General features: G+C 37.6%; 1 long non-coding RNA gene across 6 annotated transcripts in view; it reads right to left on the bottom strand.

Annotated features, from left to right (window-relative positions):
* The window catches only part of LOC135296038 (uncharacterized), a 44,696-nt gene extending 28,541 nt beyond the window's left edge, over positions 1–16,155 (bottom strand). For 3 of the 6 annotated variants that reach the window (XR_010358099.1, XR_010358108.1, XR_010358094.1), the window contains exons 1-2: positions 15,891–16,155; positions 14,556–14,660 (exon numbers count right to left, since the gene is read on the bottom strand). This is a non-coding gene — a long non-coding RNA (uncharacterized LOC135296038). The remainder of the gene's footprint in view (positions 1–14,555; positions 14,661–15,890) is intronic. The other 3 variants (XR_010358107.1, XR_010358102.1, XR_010358095.1) reach the window with 1 other exon arrangement.
* Between the last annotated feature and the right edge of the window lie 7,646 nt (positions 16,156–23,801).

Genomic DNA, 23,801 nt, shown 5'->3' with positions numbered 1-23,801 from the left:
ATGAATTAATAATAAATAGCTAAATTAATAATCATAATTTAATAATAATTAAAATTTCTTTCCTTCTCTTTATGAGTTTAGGCTACTACACAAATTTTATTTAAGATAATTTTGACTGAAAAGGAGAGAGTACCTTTCAAAGACAGTGGAATTAAACAGAATCAACTGTTTGAAAAATGAGTTTGTTCTTCATTCTACAGGCAAGAGAAAAGTGGTGCAGGACAGCAAACAAAAGTAAAGAGCAAAAGGAAAAAAACCTCTCCTCTGAATGTCTGGTTCAAACCCTGGCTCAGGTACATATGAGATAATTTATGGGAGCATAATGATCTGCACCAGGAATCTCAGGCTCACCCTGCCACATGACTGAGCTAGTTTCTATAAAGGACCTAGAAAGCTGGCGCCACAGCAAACGAAGAAAATGAGTTTAATCACTTTACAAGCTTTCTGCTTGTGATCTTTCTGGCTATATCTGAATGAAATGTAGGAAGAAAATAGTCACAAAAAGGTAAGCTGGATGCCTCAGTAGTTGATGATTGTTGAGACGTGGGAGGAAGGAGGGGAATTAGTATACCTAAGGGGATGTCAGACAAGTGAAAACAAGGATGTTTTACAAGCAGCACACTGGAAGGCTGGGGTTTGCAATGAGTAGGATGTGAAGCAGCCAGATGCCTATTCCCTAGAAGGGGTTAAAAGCCTGATAAATGCATAAGCAGTGGAGCTTATAGTTTCCAAAGCAAGGTATTCACAGGACAGAAAAGATCTACCTGGCTGCAGAAACAATATTTCTAAATACTATTCTTCCCCAACCACACTGGAACTGTACCTATGGATCTGAAAGCAGCAATGTTTGAAAACACATCCAGCAAGATCTGCTTCAGTGTTACATAGCAAGACTGAAGCTCTGTGGTCCAAAACATCTTTATAGGTATAACCATGCTATGATTCACATCAGGTCAGGGTGAATCAGAAGGGTGAGAAATCTTAGGGTTAGAAGGGAGTTGTAAAGACAAAGAATATTATTTTGAAAAGGAATTCAAGATGTTAATTTGAAACATTTTTATTATGGTTTTGAAAAAAAGCTATCACTACAGAAAAGTATTTTAAGTAGACATAAGCAGAAAAAGAATTAGACTTTTCTTTGTTTTTCTTTCTCCTATAGAGCTTAAAATTTAGAGAATAAAAGTTTTATAATAACCAATGTGTGTGTACCTTAATGAGTGGATACATTACATCAACCTTTTTTTTTTAACTTCTTGACACTTTGCTCTTGGCCTGTTAGGACAAACTTGTGCTCTCAGAGGGTAATTTATATTAAGGCATTCGGAATCCTGAAATGGCTTTCCAACAGCTTGCAAACTGGAAGGTTCCTCATCACCTAACAGGTCTGAGAAAATTGTATCAGATTCAAGACCAGTAATGACTATCAAGAAGCAAGGCTTCATTCTTTCCAGAATTATTAGAAAGGTTACCTTCACCTTTTTTCCTGTTCATTGCTACTTTTTTCAAGTGACCAAAATATTTTGTTAAAGCAAATACTAGAAAAATATTTTAAACAAAAATAAATAAGAATAAACAAAGGACAGAAATACTGCTCAACTGCAACTCCTTCATTATCACAAGGTTAAGACACTAACATGGATTTTTCATCAACATCCATGGAAGATCAGAATACTTGGATTGCTGCATTGCTTTTAACACTGCAGCCTACACTGCATTGCATTGGCACTGAGGGACACGCTCAGACAGAGAGGAAACAGAGAGGCAGAACTACATGTCTTAATAAGGCCTTCTGACAACATCTTTTGTGGTGGAAATACCTCTGTGGATAGCAGTGTCATTAAGAACATCTAGTGCTACTGGCTATATTCACAAAAGCACTCACGCTAAAATCAACAGGCTGAATTTATGGCTGGGGTAACTCCATGATAGTCAGCACAAATAGGAACTAAAATACTGAGTAAATATCTCAGAGCCAACACCTAGATTTCTAGATATGATGTGGAGAAAAATCTAGCATTAACCAGTGGTTTTATTGAGACTTTGGATGTCATTTCTTTCATGTGTTTATGTAGTTGTGAATATAAATGTGCCATACATATCATTGAGCACAGCTTTTGAGGATCATTTGTGTCCCGTATAATGCTAGACCAGGGCATCCTATCCCACTTGGAACACAACGCTTTGGGACACTCAGGTGTCCTTGGGAGCTCAGCCAAGGTTCTTTTCCTAAGAGCTCAACAAGATGAGGCAGTTTGTTGCCCCTGTCCTTAGGAGCCTGCAATGACTCTGGTCTGAACATTCAAACAAGCTCATGGGGTCACTTCCCTCTAGCACAGGTCCTTTCACAGCACCTGACTCTCAAACTCATTTGGATTTGATTATTTCAAAACCTGGTGCACGAGATCATGCCAGGTCCAGATTTCTGTCATCAGCTTTCAAATCAATTAACAACATTTGTCTTGTGGACTCGGTGATTAAAGAACTGTTTAAAAAGTGCCCCGAGGGAGTGGTGTAAACAGTGAGGGAGAGCAATCCAGAAGACAGAAGGTGAGCCAAACCCTGAGTAGACAGTGGTTCTCTCATTATCCTATTTTTTTCCAAGTATTTTATCACCAGAACTCCACTGAGTTACTGTTAACATACATATATGCCACAAAGCTGTAAGTCTTAGAGTATACTGAAAAGTATTTAAATTTCAAAGATTTTTCCAATGCAGCATGGGCACATTTGCAAAAAAAAAATTAAAATCATTTTCACTGATGAAAACAGAAAATTGGATAAGTAACAGTGAATTTTTATTGCTGTATTTGAAAGGTTTTTAAGAGACATTATTATGAATATCTGACCAGCTTGAATATATACTTTAGATTGTCCACTTACATAAGAAAAGTAAAAATAAGTCACAAGGAATACCATTTTATGTACTTGCCAGGATTGAGAAAGATTAATTCCACTGTCTCAAATATATAATCCAGAGGTTGAAAGAGAAGAGAAGAGAAGAGAAGAGAAGAGAAGAGAAGAGAAGAGAAGAGAAGAGAAGAGAAGAGAAGAGAAGAGAAGAGAAGAGAAGAGAAGAGAAGAGAAGAGAGGAAAGGGAAGGGAAGGGAAGGGAAGGGAAGGGAAGGGAAGGGAAGGGAAGGGAAGGGAAGGGGAAGGGAAGGGAAGGGAAGGGAAGGGAAGGGAAGGGAAGGGAAGGGAAGGGAAGGGAAGGGAAGGGAAGGGAAGGGAAGGGAAGGGAAGGGAAGGGAAGGGAAGGGAAGGGAAGGGAAGGGAAGGGAAGGGAAGGGAAGGGAAGGGAAGGGAAGGGAAGGGAAGGGAAGGGAAGGGAAGGGAAGGGAAGGGAGGAAAAGAAAAAAAAGAAAAGAAAAGAAAAGAAAAGAAAAGAAAAGAAAAGAAAAGAAAAGAAAAGAAAAGAAAAGAAAAGAAAAGAAAAGAAAAGAAAAGAAAAGAAAAGAAAAGAAAAGAAAAGAAAAGAAAAGAAAAGAAAAGAAAAGAAAAGAAAAGAAAAGAAAAGGGTTTTTTCTGTGCTCAGGCTGTACAGAAGGGAGTTAGAAGGGAGTTTACCCCTGGGTACATTAATAGCTTCCTATAACTCCATTCCTTTTAATGTTGCCTCTTTTCTCAATAGCCCTGCAGCTTCTCACTTCCTTCTTCTCCACATGTCTTCCAGTCCTATGCAGTTTATGACAGATATGCAGAGCTGACCAAATCAGAATCCCTATCATCCTCTGTCACCATTTTTTCATCATGCTCGTGTCTCCCATTAAACCCAGATGCTAATTCTTAAGTTGCTGCTCTTACACATCCCTGCCTCTCCTGAACTACACAGGAAAACCTCTTTTCAATCTTGGAATTACATCCAGAAAATGGTAAAGGTTTTTACATCCTGAAAATGGTAAAGGTTTTCCCTTTTCTGAAAAATCACCTAACAAATTAATGGAGCAAAACCCATTCTGTGCCGTGGAACAAGGTGGGTTAGTTTTGGTGTCGTTTGGTACAGATATTTTGTGCTCTGACTTCACATTTTCTGTCATGTGGGAAAACGACAAACTCTGCCTTTCAAAACTCAGGGATGTCAACATCTTCCTTTTGCTGTCAGAAAAACATGTGAAAGGAAGAAGACATAGCAGTCCACTATGTGGCATGTATAAAATATCTTGCTAAAAATCTGGCTCTTGCTGTCAGCATCTGATTTAAGAATAAAGATTTTTGTTTATTCAAGGTTGACAGTGAGATTAAGATTCTGCCTGATAGCAATCTGATAGGTCCTCAGTCCATCCTCGAGGTGTGTTTGTATACAGCTCTATATGCAGCCTTGCAAGAAAATCTGTGAAAAAAAAATCATATTTGTGCAGGACACTAGCAAATGACTTAAACAGGAGGTACAATTTTTTAATATAATACCATTATGCTATAAGCTTTGCTGTGAAAATTGGGATTTGTATCATTTTTTTAGACTACAACTGACTTTTCCACCTCTGATCTGTAGTGTAGTTCTGTGATTCAGTCTAAGTACACAAAAAAGGTAACTAAAAATACAGCAAGGCTTGACTAATAATCGATTTTCAGACTTCTAAGAGCTGTCATGACTTGTCAGTCTTAGAAGAGAAGGTAAAAATTAGTTTTCCACCACTAAACAGAGTCACAAATAGCACTGGTTTCCTTGGAGACTTAGCAGTTCTCAAAACACTGTACTTGCAGGAAAGGAGTGACTTGTAAAGATACATTCCCTGTGCAAACTTTAATTAACCTCTTCTCTTAATAATGTACACCCACATCACCTCTGTGTATTTGGTATTTACCACATTACACCCTCCTCTCAAGTCCTTTTTCAAGATGTGTATATATAATATATAGTGCAAATCTGTTACTTGCAAAAATTTTTTTCTATATTGCTTATAATGTGCAAAAATCATAATTCTACAGAAAATTATTTCTGCTTTTTCATAAAATACATATTTTCATCAATTGCCTACAATGATAAAAGTGACTATCAGTTAAGCATTTCTAAAATTCCTGATGTAAAAATAACATTGCAATTGAAAAGAGCACTATTGTCTCCTAAGTAAATATCATGAGAATAAAACCTTGAATTTTTCCAGTGAGGACAGAGATGACAAAAATGAAACACAAAGTGACAGCAAGAAAGTTCTGTCTCATCCATACTCACAGGGAACTGGTTGCAGGCTGGTAGGCCAGACACGAGTTTTTGTCATGTTTGCCAGTGCATGAATGCTGCCTTGCCCTCTAACACTGCTCCATTTCCTGCTCCATGTGGTATCAGAGAGTTGGATTGTGTCATCTACCACTGTTTCACAGTGCTTTTACTTACTTTCAATAGCAGAGATAGAGTAGAAAGCAACAGCCTAAGTGATTCCACTATTTCTAAAGAAAATGTTTTTATTTGTTGTTAAAAAGTGTTTAAGTATATCAAAGTTCATGTCTACCCATATTAACGCTTATGTCTACCCATAGCTATCTGTTCACAACATATGAGAAAAGCATAATATTATCTATAGGTGAACATATTCATAGTTAAGAAGCAATACTAAAAATATTTCAATTGCTATACCTAATTATAACTGAAAAAGTAATTACTGGAAAGTGTCTTCAACAACTTAAGTTAAATACAATTATGAAATTTTTACTCGGTAATAAATTGCTTTCTTGACATCACAACTGAAATAACTCATTTTCCATATACTGGACATCAGAAATTTTTCAGAATGGCAAAAAGCATTTTTTAACAAGGTGGTGTAATTAAATGGAGTGCTGATTAAAGTTTCATGGGCACACCACTAATCACTCAAATGTTCTGATATTTCAGCATTGGAATTACACATTTATAAGTCACTACATACTCAAAGAAAATATTTCATATGCACAAGACAAGATCATCTAATAAATGGCCTAGAAAGGAGAAAACAGACCTTGATATTAGTGGGGATTGAGCTCTTTGTTGTATGACAATTAAACAGCATACAACACAATAACCTCGATTTGGTCTGCTGTGGCTCTCACAGTCTAGGGGTTCATTCGCCCTACAAATCATTTCAGGCTTAGAGTTTTAACACTATATGAGAGACTCTGGGTTCCATCCCATAAGAAATCTCAGCTTGAGTCATCAGCCGACATCACATCCATTCAAACATTTCATGAAGATTTCATCTATGTTATCTTTCATCTTTTTAGACTGTTATATTCCTGTTTAAGTATCAAGCACATGTATTTACACATTTGTGTTTTGTGGTTGTGCACGTGTTTTCTCTTTTCAACCTTAGCTTTGCCTGCTGCCTTTCCCATAACTTGCCAGACACAGGGCACCAGATTCTAAATCCAGCCCTCGCTTACTGTTTGATTTTAAAATCTGTCTAATCCTGTGGTGTCATTTGTCTCTGATCCTCATCAAACCTATATCTAAGCCATCAGAATACTGACTTCCTTTTGACCCCAGTACGGACAGCAGTGGGCCCAAACAGGAATGTCTAACCTAGGTTGCCATGAGTTTGCAAGTATTGCTCACATGCAAATCATTAGAGCCGAACCTGACCCAACAGTTTCCTTTAAGGGGCAAATCCTGAACAAAACCATTCTGCTTTTCAGGTCCAGTCTTAGTGAAGCCACTTTTCACCAGCTCAGCTCCCAGATGGTCAAAGATTATAATCTTAGATGATAACCCACTTTACTAAAACAAATATATTCTGATTCCCTTTGTTGATTTTCCAGGAGTAAGACCTGTTCCTCTATGCTTCATTTTTTTTCCACTTACAAAATGTAACTCTTAATAAAAGATGTCACCTCTGTCCTAATTATTTATTATCTATTACTCTTAGGTGTAAAATTATTGTCTTAAATCAAGAGGTTTCAGTAACTCATAGAACAGCCAACTCTTGAATTGCCTCACACAGAAGTCACCTAAGTGTCTTTTGAAGAGAATGATGGCTATGGAAGCACGAAGCCCTGCAGTGCTAAACGTGAAGAGAAGGTGGAAGGTGGCTCCAGCTGGGAATAAGCCTGCCTCCTGCCACAGTGAGCAGAATTTCTCATGTTGACCAGAGAAGCACTGAAATATCATTGTGCCTGTGGTTTCTGAAGCCCTCATGGGCCATAATTTCCACAGCATTTTAGTACACCCTGTTTAACTTTTTTTTTTTTTTTTTCACCACTTCTGCTCTCTGAGATATATGTATAAATACAACAGAGCTCACTGTTGTATTGTACCTTGGGCATACAGCTCTGGTAATGGGAGTTACACAGATGTTTCAATAGCTAAATATATTCTTGTGTTTTATTCATTCAAGGAGTCATTGTCAATTCAGTTGCACACTTCCACCTTGATAGTCTGTAATTATAATAGCAAAAATAAGTGAGATGTTTTAAAATACTTCATATTTGGGAATCTAATATTTTATTTTAATCTTATACCTGCTACTTGTAAGGACTCTCTTTGGGGTGAACATAATTTTCTGAACTTTTAAGTCAAAACTTCCATGCTGTTTTGAATATAATTTATATTTGTGTACACAAAGCTAGAGTTTTTATTTTTTTATGTATTGTTCACATCATAAATGCATGAAGTACCTTTAATTATAGAAAACATCATCAGATAGATACAGAATATTTTGTGTGTTTCCTGTCTGTTCCCACTAATTTGCTGTAGGGTTGACAATTCAGTGAAAAGGCAATTTTTCCCTTTCAGTTTTTTAATTTCTACTGAGCTGAATATTTATAGAGTCAGTGTTTTACTCCTGAGTACTTCATGTGAAAGTTTACTTCAAACTTTGGTCAGAGGCTCACTATGTTTAATCGAAATGTATCTGTTTCTGAGTTACAGGCAGAAGGTTGGCACTGTACTGGTTAATATACCAAACATTTTTGAAGTGTCCTCAGTGGGAATGCTACAGGGCTTATGTGAAAAACTCCCATTTATGGAAATGTGGAGAAGAAAGGGAAAAGAGAAGCAGATGGAGGGATTGGTAAGTCAAAACCTAAGGCTTCAAAGTGTTTACATTATTCCCTGCAGATAATAGTTGAATAGCAAAATCATAGGTCTCCATGTTGGTTGTTTTTTTTTTTTTTTCAGGGAGCTGAACTATTGTCTACTTATTCACAGCAGACAGTGGTTGTGATTTGAAACACACAGATCATTCCCATTAATTGCTGAGTGTTAAACAGCCTAACCTTTACTAAGTATTCTTGTGGTGTCTTTATAAGGCTGTGTGATGGAAAAAATAGTCACATATTCCTGGCAATTTTGCCACAATACAAAAATTCTTCCCTAATTCTGAGTGTATTATACCAGTTACACTCGCAGCACCCTGAAAACACTGATTCCAAGTGCATTACAGAGACAGAGGGCAGAAAATTTAGAAGACAAGTAGACAACCATGTGCTCCCCTTGTTCTGTTCTTTATACTAGCATTCTGATTTTTCTGAACATAATAAGAAAACCCTTGCAATTTAGAGACCCGTTGCAGAACAAGCCTGCATTCATGGCCTTTTATTCTGCACAAGTACAAGTTAGAAACTGGCCATAAAGCCAGAGCCAGAACACAGAACAGAATTCACACTCTACCTGTGATTGTGACTGAAATCCAAGCATTTCGGTTTGTATTGCTTGAGATGATGAGAAGTAGAGGAAAAAGGTGAAATAGCATTAGAGTAACTTTCATTGCAGAAGAGCCCATCAGATGAGCATCACTTAAGAAATAAATTTTAATAAATCTGTCAGGTTTCAAGAGAGATCATACTACTTGAAGCTTTTATTTGATGGGGAAGAGAACATGGAGTTCTGTTCCTGTTACTCTGAAGTGAGAATATAAGGTGTTTGAGTGCAAATTGGGGGAAATTTTAATTACACTCTTAAGGTAAAAGGGAAATGGATACATTGCAGCACAGGTTTATTATATGTACATTGTACTAGAATAACCTATCAACTTTACAGGTTACCACCCTTCCAGCAAAGGGTCATGTTCCGTGCATATTTCATGATCTGGATAAGAGGAAGATGGCAGGGAGTAGTGCTAGAAGGGAAGTAACATGTTGGGAGGATTTTAACAGTTTAAACAGGATTTTAACCTCCAGGTCAGTTCATACTCTTAGGATAGGGATCATGGGACAGAACTTTTTTGACATTCTCTTTTGGAGCACTGACACAGAATGAAGAGTGCTGATGGAATTGGTTAGGACACATAGTAGGGTACAAAGGCAAACAATGCAGAAACCATGTGGAAAGCTGTGGAAAGCTGGCCTGAATAAACGGGCCAAATTCAATGGTACAGTGTGCACTTGTGGCCTATTAAAGAAAGATGCTGTGGTGCAGAAGGCAATGTCTGTTTGAGAGGAGGCCACAGTGTTTTCAGGAAAGCCAAGAGTCACCAGGTATAGTGCAGATACTTGCAGATAGTGACAGGATGGGTCAGCCAAGGTGCTTCCATGATGGCAGACAAATATTGCTGTCATTAATGAGTTGCAGATGAGATCTCATTTGATGCACTGGGTGTGGCAGCTTGTGCTGAACGGGTCAAGCCATAAACTTGTATATGAGCTCTTACTTACACCAACACAGCAAAACATATTTTGAGAATTATACAAACTTTGGTTGCCTGCCAACACAAAAGGTTAGTGGTGTCCTGGACATGTATTCTCACACATCCAAATGCACATAAACAAGAAAAAGACACTTTACAGTAATAAAGGGTTATCTCAAAACTAAAGGAATTAAGCATCTAAACGATTCTGATGCCTTTGTAAATAATTTTGTCCTTTAGAGTCTGAAAAAAATGTTTAAAAATGGGCTATAATTCCTAGGATGTCATTAATAGACTTGTAACACTCACACAGAGAAAAAAAAAAAATTACTAAATGACCTAACCTACTCCACTACCTGGGAAATCCACTTAAACTAAACTGTTTCTAAATTGACTCATTCGATTGAGGTTCCAGCATTTTTATCAGAGAATTGCTACATAATTTAATGCATCTAACTAATGTACTCTGATTTGTATCTTGAGGTTTAAAAAATTCTCGTATGCTAGTAGCCTTCTTAATTTTCATATCCATCCAGCCAGTGCAATAGTTGAATATTTTAGTGTTGCAAGGTTTCTTCTGACCATACCAGTATTTACACTTACTATAAAAAAACTTAAGACACTTCAATAAACTTAATATAAAGTGTCATTTTACACAACTCATACATGCAATTAAAGATAAGTGATTTATATGAGAGTTTCTTCATAGCATGACTTGGCTAATTAAAGTACACATTTTCTTATTACATTTTATGGACTCCATTACTGTAATGCAGGAAGCATCAAGCAGTGAGAGCAAATGAGCCTGGGGAGAAGTATATGACACATTTGAATCCTTTGTATAAGTACTGTGGTATTTTGGCTAATAGAAGATAACACATTGCTCTCAAACAGGTCTAAGAGAAAGATTCAATACTTACAATATGTTGATGGGTACCTAATGCCCTTGAATTGCAAGGATGGCTTTGTGAAAGCATGCTCACTTGCTGTATGCATCTTTATGAAAGCATGTCCAAGCCTATTTTATGCCAATAGAAAAATTTTACAGCAATAATACAACACAGGCTTGCACTTATGAAATGTTAATCAAATTATGTGATGGTTGGAAAACCTTACTTTTAAACTCTACCATATATGTTATGACAGATAGATTTCTTTTTTAAAAAAATATAACACATTAAAAACCTGGCTTTTTAAAGCAGTATGAATTTTATTATATTTCATTAAAATAAAGAGGAAAAAACTAATTATTCTAAAACCGGGATTTTCAGAAGAATCCTTCTTATTTACTTTTGACAGGCTTCAAAACTGTCACCTGACACTAAGGGGACAAAGACAACCATGTAAATTGCAACATACCACATTAAAATAAGTGTATCTTTGATAGGTTTCAGGTATTTAATTCCTAAAATGTTGATGAAGTAAAACATTTGATTGTTTATTTAAGTCACTGGTGGTCTGAAATTTGTAACACCTATCAACTTTTTTCAACTGTGTATTATATGGGTTCTTCCTTAAGGTTTCTAAAGCCAATTGTTCAATATTGAGAGGGGTTCTTTTTCAGTAACTCAGAAATATTTAGCACTACTGATCTGTAAATAAATGATCTCACAGAATCTTGGAATAATCAAGTGGAAAATAAAGGCTAAAATTCCTTTAAGTTGCCCAAAAGTGAAGTAAACTTTTCCAAGGATCATTCCAGCTTGTGCCGTGTTCATTTAAGAGAATTTCAGGTAACTGCAGCTTTCATGCTCATGCAAACAATAAGAGGACATCCAGATTATGCAAAATATTCATGTGCTATGCCAGAACACAGTGACCAAATGTAGTGGTAATTTCTTTTAACATATAGTTTAAAAAGGACAAAATCAATAGATTAGAAATGAGAGGTAGAAAGAATGGTTAGGACAAGATGAGAGCACATTTAATTGGAGGTTTTTAACAATCCATTGCCTTAAAGAATATGTAGCAGTGGTATGTATTAATTTCTTGAGTTCCATCCCCAACCATGGCACTAGGCACGTTCTGTGTGTCCATCCCATACAGCTAGAGCAGCATACAAAAATATTGCACAGCTGTTTCTTTGCTGACAATGCTTAATGAAAATGGAAAATGATGAATATTTTGCCAGCTATTTTGGTTTGTTTAGATTCAGGCTATATCAGTTTGAACTTATGCAGATACCCATGGTTCCCACCCTCTCAGAGAAATTAGGTGATCTGCTTAAAATGCAAATTTATTTTTGTTTTAAGAGGGAAGTGTTAAAAGTAACTAAGCACCTCAAATTCCTCAAGCAGATCAAACACTGTGGTTCAAGGGTACAGAACCTTATAAATAAATCAGTATAGAATGATCCTTATAAAGACTTTGACATTCTTTGTCACCAGTAAGGGATTGCCTACCAGAATCAAGGACAGGTATATGAAATGTATTGTGCCAGCCATCACCTGTGGCTTGGGCATGAGAGACTCTAAAATCTTAAAAGCAGCTCTGGCTCATTCATCAGCAATACAAACTTTACTTAATTAGTAAAGTGAACCTAGGTGCAATGTTTTCTTCTTAAGCTTTTTCTAAGTAGAAAAACACTCATTCTTTAAGTGGACCTTTCCTATCAAGCCCATATGATTAATGAAATATATGAATAACCCATAGAAAAGAAAAACAGATATATTAAAATGCATCCTATACATTGCAAACTAAATTGGTAGGTTTTTAGCACATGAAAATTTACAGTAATTTTTCATTGCTGGTTTCTACATGGTGGTAAAATCTCTGCCATCTGATAACAAATAAAAAAGGAACAAAATCCAATATCTCATTCAAGGACACTTAAAAAAATGCCCAATGCATCATCCACATTGCCTCCAAAAATATGTTCCCTTTTTAAAATGGTGGTATTGCATTTAACCAGCTTTGCCAGTTTTGCATAAAATTAAAATAAGGATTATGAAATCTTATTTAAAATAACTGCATGCAGGAAGAAGGAAATAAACTACGATAATTTAATCTTCTTTCCTAAATGTTAACAGCAGTATAAAAATGGATGCTCTCATCCTTGTAATCAGTTGCATGGTGCACAAGGGCAGCAGTCTCTGGTGCCTCATCTGTGAACTAATCTTTCATTTCATAGCAGATCTTTCCATATCAAACAACACAAATGACTTAATTTGCATGACAGGATTTGTAACGGGGCAAATCTAGTGTCAAAGTCGATTAAAGATTACACCGGAGAACTATCATAATCAGTACTCTAATGAGCCTAAATAGTACATGTAAAGTCTCCCCTTTTTGCCATTCCAGTCATGTATAAAAGGGAATGTGTTTCTTTTCATCGGTGAGCCAGTCCTTTGGTTTGCACATTACGCCCTACGTTGAGCTAAAGTCATGTCAGTCTGGTTTCAGAGGGAGAGAAAGGGAAATAATAAAGCAAACATCACTTCACAAATGACATTGCTTGGTATAAGCCAACGTTTGAAGCCCTTAATTCTTCTAATCTGCAAAATAGTCAATGCTAATGGGTTTTTGCCTTTGTGAAAGCTGATGCATAGAAAGAAAAACTTTAATGAGCTGCCTGGGTTGTATGCTTACAGATACCTGTCAAATGTCTGTCATCTTAGCTATCGTTGAGGCATTATAAAGAAAGTAAGAAGGAAGGAACGACAGTATTTGTACAAGCATTTTCATGCTAAAATGGCACAATTTTCTTCCTGTCATAATTTCATTGTATCTGAAAGTCAGAAAAGCTTAACCCTTTCAATAGCACATCCTGCAGAGCACATCACACATAGTGTTTGAACTGGCAGCTTTAGAAATAGCATCATGGTTTTGTAAACAGCATCTTCTCTTAAATTTTGTCACAAAACTAATTTATCTGTATCTTAAAAAAATGTGTCAACAAATTACTGGAATCAGTTGCTGCAGCCTGAGGAGATTAAGAGTTTACCAAATGCACCAAACCCTTAGTGTGAGAGTCTGTCATCACAGTAAATCCCTCCTGAGTTCTTAATTTCATACCCCTTTTGTCTTTATGCTGACAATATGAACAGCCAAGAGGTCAACAAACTCCCTTACTCTTACTTTTGTATTTATTTAAGCAAATGGGAATTTGAATGCAACTTACTAGAAACACACCTGCTAACTCTGCTATTCTAAGTTATATTTATGTCAAGCCAGTCTTGCTTTCGGATGTTTATATTTAGTGTGAGAAATTGCCTATGAACTGAATTCATGCATTCAGAAAGAAGTCTTAACCCAGATGAACCTATTTGCCTATTTTGCTTTCCAGATTTATCATCCATCCTCACTGTTTTCAAAGAATTCAGGCATCCAGAGCATGGACATTTCAGTGCAGTCCTATGATTCCACCAGTCCAAGTGAAGACCTTTAGCATGGACATTGACCTTTGGGAATCAGGATCAAAAAAAACCACTTAGGTACATGGTGAAATCTGTTCATGCACAGAGCTGTTTGCAGACTCGGGGCCTTCCTTTGGGCAGAGGACATACCAGAATATGCAGAGGAAGGGTTTTGTGTTCGAGGGACACCTGCCGAGCCCAGCAGAAAGCATGACTAAGGGTTGTGGTGGCAGGTGCTCTGCTCTGCTGCCTGCCTGCCTCTGGGGACGTCACTTACACTCAGTGTTTCAGTACCCACAATGTAAAGCAGGATAAATGTTCTGAGCGCTCTCTCACAAGTGTTTGGAAGCCTCATTTATTCCTGCCTGCAAGTCATTTTGGTGATATTTTTGCTTATTCTATTGAGCTGTCAGTGTTGGTACTTCAGGGAAGCACTTCTGTTATTGTTCTGTTATGTCTCTGTTGTTGTTTTTACCTGTACTTGTCAATCCTCATTCTGGGGTCTGCAACACTGTGTAGAGGTGTGCTCAGGCATGACACACTTCAGTGCATCTTAAATATTCTTAAAAGCCCTCAGGCTCTGGCTCATACGCTTCCATTGAGCCATTACAATCCAAATAAAAGAACTTTAATGAGCGTATTGCATCTGTATTGCTTACAAAGGACTCACTGGGAGCTCACTGACAATATCTTTCATGCTTCTGCTGCAGGTGAGGATTTCAGTGGAACGGTGTTTTTCTCTTGCTCTCTCTTTTTTTTTCTTCAAACAAACTCACTTAGAGAAACAAAAATAAAGCTAACCATAAGGCAAAATGATTTACGTGACTTAAAAAGTTTGAGATTAAACAAACAAAACTAAGGAATGATAATTACAGCTGAACTTTTTCACCCAAACTGCACTGGGTAAAATATGTGCTGATATCTCATCTAGAAGCATAATGGGAACAGGGAATCAGGTGATTTAGAGCAAAAGAGCTGTATTAACAGCAAACTTGTTATTCTTTTACTTAAGCTTTAGCTTACAAGTATAACATTCCTAGCACCTCCCAATATTTAATGTTACTGAGTGAAAGCAATTCTCATACCAAAAGAGTGGAGGGAAAAAAAAAGGTTGCTGCCGTAGTTGGTGAAAGGAGAGGAGGTTTCCACCCAGAATTAGTCAATCTAATAATTTTTTGTGATTTTATGATACTTTTTTTAATTTTGAAACTTTTCAGGTATTGTATGGAGAGGAATCCTCTGTCAGAAGGGAAATACAGCTCCCTCTAAGGTCCCTGTAAAACTACAGCATCCTGCCAAACTGTCCCAAAGCAAGGAGGGGCAGGGGTGACAGAAACATCCTAGTGTTTTCCCAGAGGTGATTCTTTCAGCCCACCGAGGCTATTCTTCCCAACTTTTTTCACAGTCGGAATTTTTTTCCTGGTGAGTGCCGGGCACAGGCAGGCGGCAGAGCAGCCCAGTCCCCAAGCAGGCCAGACCTTCCAGCACATCCCCCCAGCCCTGGAGAAGGGCTCCTTCCAGCCGCCAGCTGTGGCGGTGTGGCAAACACACCTACACCGAGGGACCACATGCACTTATTAATCACTCCCTATTTAAACTGAAGCGTGCTGAGCACCGAGGGCTCACTCCTGAGGGGAGTGCTGGGGACGGCAGGCACGGTGCTTGCTCCACCATCCGGAGAGCGGCCCTCGGAAGGGCGAGAGCACCAACGTAAATAACATACATTAGCGGCGCACGGTTCGCTCGGACTTGGATTTCATCCACTTTCAGATATGAATTATTCATCCCCCATCTCCCTCCAATTGTTCTTTTAATTCATATCGCAGTTGTTAAAAGGTTAGAAGCCACGTTACTGAATAATCCTTTACTGTTTCCCCGCGGCAATTTGCGCCCAATTTTTGCAGATTTCAAGGCTCGGCCGTCCCCGCCGCAGAGTTCATTTTTATTGCAATTCCCGGCTAGCCTTTTCCCCCCGAACACTACCTCTCTGACCTAGCTGCTGTACCTCTGATCCCATGCACCCCAGAAGCTGTCACAAGTCTCCCTCCTTCCCAGGAGTTGAACACACAATAGAGAATAGGCCCTGGCTGTGAGGTTCAGCAGCCATTAACCCCTACCAGCTGTTCCTGCAGGGAGCCTTCTGTGGCTGAATGTCCTTTCTCTGCGGAGGCCCTCATTTCCACTAATCTAACTATTGTTGGGTAGGAATGCTGACAGGAGAAAAGAAATTTTTCTTGTGTCCATGCAAGTGTGTGTATCCATGTGTAAGTGAAGGAAGAGTGAAGGCTAATTTCTATAGTAGGCATGAATGGAAGGATTGGGAAAAAAAACTAGTTAAAATGTGTTTACTTGCTTAAAAGGCTCAGTCAATTTAAATAATTTCAGTAGTACGCTCTATTTTGGGGGGATGGGAAGAAGGAGGAAGCAAGTTGCTATTATCATTTTATGCAAAAGCCGTTGAGAGATTCCCCTGCATTTCTAAATACTTCTTAAAATGTGAAAATAAATAGGACAAATATATGAATATCAGCTGCAAATGAACAGAAATGCATAGCAACAAAATCTAATATTTTTAAAACCATGGACATGAACATCCAAACATTTACCTTTATTTCACATGGATTATCCATTTTCACTAGACTGATGATCCAGACTGTCTTGAAATACACAAAACATTTATCAGGTTTTATTAGAAAATTCAGGATTTTGTACCAATACTCTCAAAAAAAATCAATCGGGAGGAAAAAACCATTTTTTTCAAATTATCAACATTTTCAGATAACCAAACTGAAGTCCTCACCTCTCTCACAATGACATCATCACTAATCAGAATTTAAACTTGCATTTACAAATATTTTTATGCAACACTAGTAGATATAACATCCTAAATCACAAATTAGTGTTAATGTTGCTTTTCTTTTTGAACCACACAGGTGAATGAAATCACAAAAATGTAGCTAGCAAGAAAGAAAACTATTTCATTTGCTAGAGAACCACATGCCATTTTAAGTTTCAATTAATTCATCTTTTTCTCTAAAAAGATTGATAAGAGAAACTGTTTTGAAATGCAGTGCTCCATTTTATCACCTGATAAAGTTCAGCAAAATACAACAGTTGGTCTAGTTCAAATCAAATTAGAAATAATTCATGTAGAAATATATTTTCTGGGCAATTAGACTGTATCGTAGCAGGGCAAATGTCTGATATAATAAAGCTCTACTTTGCATCTGTTCCTGTGTCTAGACGGCTGCAATTACTAGTCCTTACAACAGCAGCGGCAAGATAAAGCACTGCTTACAGGTTATAGCTATTAAAATGGAACATTTTCTTTCTTTGCCCCCCTTTATTACCTAAATCATTTGATTGTTATAAAATTTAATTTAATTTAATGAAGTTGCACTTTCCTCATCTTCAATATGAAAACACGCACAAATAAACAAACAGTAGAGAATTCAGCTCATTGTTTCTCCCCAGCATTAGCTGCCATGCACGGATACTGGTCTCATTGAAGTTAAATATGTGCAAGTAATGCTTGCTCAGAACCCAAATGGCTGAAATGGCTCAGTGGGTTAAGAGAGGACCCAAAGCCCCACAGCCGACCGTCAATTTGGCACCTTTCAAAGGCACTGTGAAAACCCCACACAGCATAGCAGACAAAGCATATCCCTAATTGCTGTACTTGGCAAGGAGAAAGGCCAGTGGCAGGGAGGGTAGTTAGATAGGTAAGTTTATATCCCTAATAGAAGGAAAACCATAGGTTAGACAAATACAAACTAAAGGCCATGCACAGCCCTGCATCTACAGGTTGAACCCCCACTGACATCTCAAGGCAGCAGCAGGAGCTCTGACATCCCTGCTCCTTCGCTGATGAGATGACAGCAATGAGGAGGGTGTGCTGCACCAGCTGGACTTCAGGCATTGCAAATCAACTCATATGGGGTTGGACAAAATCACGTGCAAAAGCAATGGGTCCAGGGCCTTGAGGTGACATGGAAGTACTGCTTCTTTACTATTTTGGCTTACTGAGTACACTGAAGGATTATTTCAGCAGGATTTCTGAAACTGCAGTTTTACACAGTTCATGGGCATAAACAGTAGTTTCTGGTGTTAATGAAACTGCTTTCTCCTTCAAATTCTCCCTATAATTACAGGGTTTCTGGGTTTCTCAGCAAACCTGAGCAAATTTTAAGTAGGGCTTTGTTTAGACAATCTAAGATATTAAATCATAGTCTTGAAACCCTGCAAAGAATCAAACATAGCAATAAATGGTATTTGTGAAATATTTCATGAAAAGAAAGACATTCATTGAAACAAATAGAAACCTTTTGGTTAATTTTGAAAATAGTGGAAAACCAGAATGTGTTGCACATTAAGGAGATCTGGTGGTAGTTACAGGCGTCCAAACACAGCTTTCCACAAGACATGCCACAATATACAAAAAACCAATCCTGATGAGGAGGTCATCTACTTGTGCCTATTCCTATTCAAACTTTTTTCTTATCATATTCATTCATTAAGTGGAGTGAGACAGTGTCTGTATTTATATGACAGACCTTCAGGGATGCTTTGGTACCATATGAGAAATTTTTTATGCTGTTTGAAATAAACTAAATTCCTCAACTAGGCCACACTCAGATGCCTCAGATGCTGGTTATATGTCTATAATCTTCCTACATCAACTTCTCCCAGGGTGCTTCATTGTCTAATGTGTGTCCATCTTGTTTAAATAGGCTGTCTTACTGAGCCCTGAGAGTTCTTTTTAAGGGCAAATGCCATTTGTAATACGGATCATGTTTCAGATGGGTCAGAACTGTCCCTATGAACAATGTAAAAAGAAGACCACAGGATTCTGTAACCCTGTTTGAAATAAAATAATGGACTGCACTTTCTAGTATTGGTGATTCTGACTGCCAAGTAACTGTTTTGAGCTGACCCATTAACAACAAATCTGAAATAAAGCTGCCACCCAGTGTTTGCAAAGATAAAACTTGTTTTTTCATTCTCATAATGGATATTTTGTCATAAAATTAACTTCCTGTCTAAGAAGCTGGAGTTCATTTCATCAATATTCAAAAAATGGTGATGGGCAGTCTTCTGTTCCACCTATGGCTATAGTATCTCACACAGGGAATGTGTCTCAGAAGGCTTCCCTTGCAGAACAAGTGTCCTGCTTCCAGATCCTCCACACCAATATGTCACATCCCTGAGAGGGATGAACATTACCCTAGAAGTGCCCAGTAAGGTAATGACACTATCAAATAGTGCACATGTTATTTTCATCTTCACTTCATGTGCTGCAAATAGCACAGAATATTGCTTTGGTAATTTACTCTAATAATATAATAAAGACATCACTTTGAAATTGCTTACCAATATTTTATGCTGTATATTTAATGAGAATTATATAAACTGAAATGTAATTATGGAAAAACCCAAGGAAAATGTCTGTGTCAGAATCTTAGACTTTTTGCATGTTCTTACTGTATCAGGATAATGTAATGTAATGTAATTGAAGTAACACATATGTAATTGATATGTGACACATATCAAACTTCAATTAACTTGGAATTACAGCTCTGAGGTGTGAATTTCCCCAACTACATAATTCCAGATCCAATTGACTGCATGCCTCAGAGGCTCAGACTTTGATTTTTATTTCCTTCTGTACTCCAAACTTCCACTCTTTGCACAGGAAGATGTTATTCTGCAGCAGGTGAGTGCCCAGCTATTTGTTACCTGACTCCTCACCCTTCTGAGATCTGCTTGCAGCTGCCTCCCCCTGATATTTCACCTCATGCCTGCAAAGTGTTTGGGTTACAGCCCGGGTTACTGTCACCATTCTGCAGCAAGAGTGGGAAGGGAGGAAAAGGGTGAATGTCCAGCTCACTGCTCAGAAGAACAAGGGAGTCTCAGGCATACCTTGAATGAACAGTCTGGGTGATGGGTGTTTTCCCAACTGTATGCTGCAGTACTAGATGAGAATATGGGCATAGGATGGGTGAGATCTTTCCTCAGAAGTTACACTAAGTTTATCAATAGATGTTGGAAGCTAACACATTGAAGAAAGCACTGGATTTGCATGATCTGTGGGAGGGCAAATAAAAATGACAGTGATATGTGGTGCCACCAGATCAATGACAGCTTAGAGCGATCAATATACAGGCTAGAAGTGAGGGAGGAGCCATGAAAATTAAAGTCTGCCCAACTTCTGGCTGGGTTGTTGAGGTGGCAGTATGCACGTGTTATGAGGAGGGGTGGAAGGGTTGGTCACCTCAGGAAGTTGTAATTACAGTGTTAGCAAACTCCCCGTGATTCCTCAGATAGAAACAGAAAGAGGAGGAAGGCATTGGCCACTTTTTCAGCAGGGGGATTCCTGCAGTTATTGAATTGGCTGACTGACTTCTTACAAATCCTGCCATCCCTTCCCCAGCTCTGTTTTACTGACTGCTATTTGGAAAATAGCATTTCCTTAAATATAACAATTCAAGAAAATAATGTTTTATGAAATGCTGACATGTCAGATTTCAGGAGAAATGCAAACTCAAATTGTGATTCTGCGCCTTTTTTATTTTAACAGAGGATGTTAGTGAGTTTTCAGTCATGAGGCTTAGAAAGATGACATTAAATGTCACTTGATGCTGAAGAAAATAGAGAGACTGTTTAAAAAGAGTTACATGGAAACCAAAATTCTCTCTATGCTGTTTTCTATCAGGAAGTCTGTTATTTCATTTGCCTTTTGCATGTTTAAGCATAGCAAGTAGAAAACCAGAAGGATGTTTTTCACTGACTATTGGCCTGGTATTGGTGTTTTAAGTAAAATTTTCTAGCAAGACACAATTCCTGGTAGAGTATCCTTTGAGTAGTGCCCAGATCTGAGAACTTTTACCCTCAGAGTATTGCTTGATGATATAAAATGTCATTGAAATGTATTATTCAATATTTTTTAAACACTAAGCTAACATCATAGATAAAATTTCTAGTTCTGACATACATTATGAACCTCATCTCAAGCAGAAATTCAACCCTCATCTATTACATCAGTTCAGAGAATGTGGATGTGCTCTGTGCTAACTTGTTGCAACTGTTATTTCTTTCAAAATGCTTCTAAAAATAACCAAAAATCATATTTATATCTCTTCTTGAAAGAAAATGCCCATACACCATCTATAGAGACATCATTTGAATTTACTATGGATCTCAAACTGCTGCACTGACACCCTCATCCTTAACAATCTTACCTAAAATCTCTGCATACTTTTTGCTATTTGTCACTTTTAGAGAGCCATCTTTCAAATCCGTGCATGCAACTCTTCACAACCTGACATCCTCAGGAGACTAATAATAATGTGCTGGATATTTGTGAATCAGTAGTTGGTACTAACATAGGTTTACAGTCAGGTGTTTTCAAACAGCACAATAAGAAATCTCCCCACGCAACAAGCAGCTCCTACTTGGAGAAGATCTGGAGATAAAATTGTAGTTTTTATTATTGCTCACTATGAAATAAGGAGCTCACATTCCTCAGGGAAGTTTTAAAATAGACTTAAAATAAGCTTTAACTTTCATTTCTGAGCACTGAATTCATAACTAGAGGCTAGCTGACCTCAGAGATGCCTTAAATATCTTTCTTAATGTTAGTGTCAAATAATTCCTTTTTGCACAACGGATCAAGAGATGTAGGCACATTAGGGGCTATCTAAAAAAGAACTACTGAGTTCTTTCTACTCAGAAGCAACTACAGCACTCCCTAATGTGTCAATAAAACCATATGACAAACCACAGAGGGTAGTCCCCACACACACACACACACACACACACTCAGGTTCTTGATAGACTTTAATGAATATATAGATTACAGTCTTTTGTAGCATAATCTTACTTGCTAAAATAGTGACAGTATTATGCAACATTTATTTCAGGTCATGAACTCACAGTGGAAATTTCTTTTTAAAAACTTCTTGGTCAGCTGCTTTACTCTTCAAAATATCCAGATTTTGTATTCTAGTGAAATATTAAAGTGAAATGTATTTAGAAAATCAAATTCAGTAGAAATTAATGATGAAAAACAGGGGACTTAATTTGCTGATAAATCTGATCTTAAATTTTCTGGTTTGTGCTGATCATTAACACAAAGTGATATGCTAAAAGTATTGCACTTCCAGTAACTATCTTTTTATTTTCAGTCTCTTCTGACATCAATAAACTGCTGGGAACTACTTCTAACTCTGGATAGCAATTGTTCTGTCCTCTGAGAATTTTGGATTTCAAACAAATTTCCTATCATGAACTGAAAAGCACAAAGTTTCAAATGTTCAAAAAATATTATAAAGAATTAAAGTGCATTGGGATGCAATGTTATGTGTTAAGAAATTCAAAATATTTTATTTTGATTTTAATCTGGGGATTTAAAGTATTAAAGTAGCTAATATTTCAAATCAAAGCCCATGAAGGTTACATTACCAAAATGCTTAAGAAGACTGGTTTGAAAAATTCAAGTGCTCTTTTCAAAATAATTTAGAATCTGAAAACACCAATTCGTTGGGTTAATTTCATCACTTCTGAACTTTCTAGTAACTGAATTATCAGGCTAGGATTTTTTTTTTAACTTTGTTTTTCTTGGCTTTTTGGTTGGGTTTTTTTGCTAAGGTTTTTTTGGGATTGTTTGTTTTGGCTTGTTTGTTTGGTTTGGTTTTTTGTCATGAGGAACACCAAATAAAAATATGTGCTTGCACTGCTGATCATAATTCATTCTGAACACACATGAAGTAACAGGCCAAATTCAGCTTCTGTTTACACTGTCTTAATGCCATGAAGTTGTACTGCTGAAGCTGAGAGATGTTAGCAGTCATTCAACAATTTACCTCTGCTGAAAATCCTCTGTTGAGAGCTCTGAACAGTTCTGAAATTGGAGATTTCTGGAATGTATCTGACGATACAGAAGACGTGTGTTTTTCAGCACGCTGATCGTGCATGTGTGGGGTTGGGTTCTGTGGTTGGACTGCACTGCACAAGGCTAAGCACACACTCACACAACCAACCTGCTTTCCCCCCTCTTTGTCTGCTTAAATTCCAACATTGCATGGGTTATTTCCTCCTGATCCTGAATCTGGCTTGCCTAATTTTTCTGCCATTGTCTTGGCCAGCAACACTTTCCTACAAGGTGAGGCTCAAATATTTTCCCATATGGCATGGCTATGGGACTCTTAGCTGTCCACATTCATATCATCTCTCATGCCATGTACCCTGTAAGCAGAGAGATAGCAGGGCAGGCAGAAAGATTCCCTGAGCAGGAGTTCTTTAAACTCCCTGCTTTGCATGGGCTCGTAGAGCTTTAGAGAGCCAGTATCTTTCAGAAAGCATTATATCTAAGAAAGGGGGAAAAATACAACTATTAAAAACGCACATACACTGCTGGCACTGTTGTGACAGCCAGCAGTATCAGCGTCAGTCAATTATCTTCACAAATGCCTCTTGTGCTAATGAGCACTCACAAAAATCACCAGACTTTTCTGGCAAGGAGAAAAGATCAGTTTCATTGCTTGCAGAACTAATTCAGTGTACAAAAGTGAAGGCTCCACCATCACTGCCTCTTTTACTGCTCCTTTTGTAAAGGCTTTTGATGTGCACTGAAGAGATCGGTCTGTGTTTGGGTCTCTTCATCTCCAGTTCATTGCCTGTCATTAACATACATATCCATATGAAAAGTTTGGTAAGTCACTAACAGCTGTCCAGAATGGAGTTTCAGGAAAAAAAGGACCTATTCCTTCTCAAAATGCTGACAATACTATGTAGCCCTTTTTGGCAATGATATACCTAACTTTTTAAAGCCGCCTTTCACTCAAAAAGCAACTAGGCATAATACTACATTCAAACACATAGTGGTTTTCATTTTGAAACAGTCATTTGCTGTATTCAG

This window comes from Passer domesticus, chromosome 1 (genome assembly GCF_036417665.1).
Source record: "Passer domesticus isolate bPasDom1 chromosome 1, bPasDom1.hap1, whole genome shotgun sequence".
NCBI lineage: Eukaryota > Metazoa > Chordata > Aves > Passeriformes > Passeridae > Passer > Passer domesticus.
This window is presented reverse-complemented; position numbering and strand designations above follow the sequence as displayed.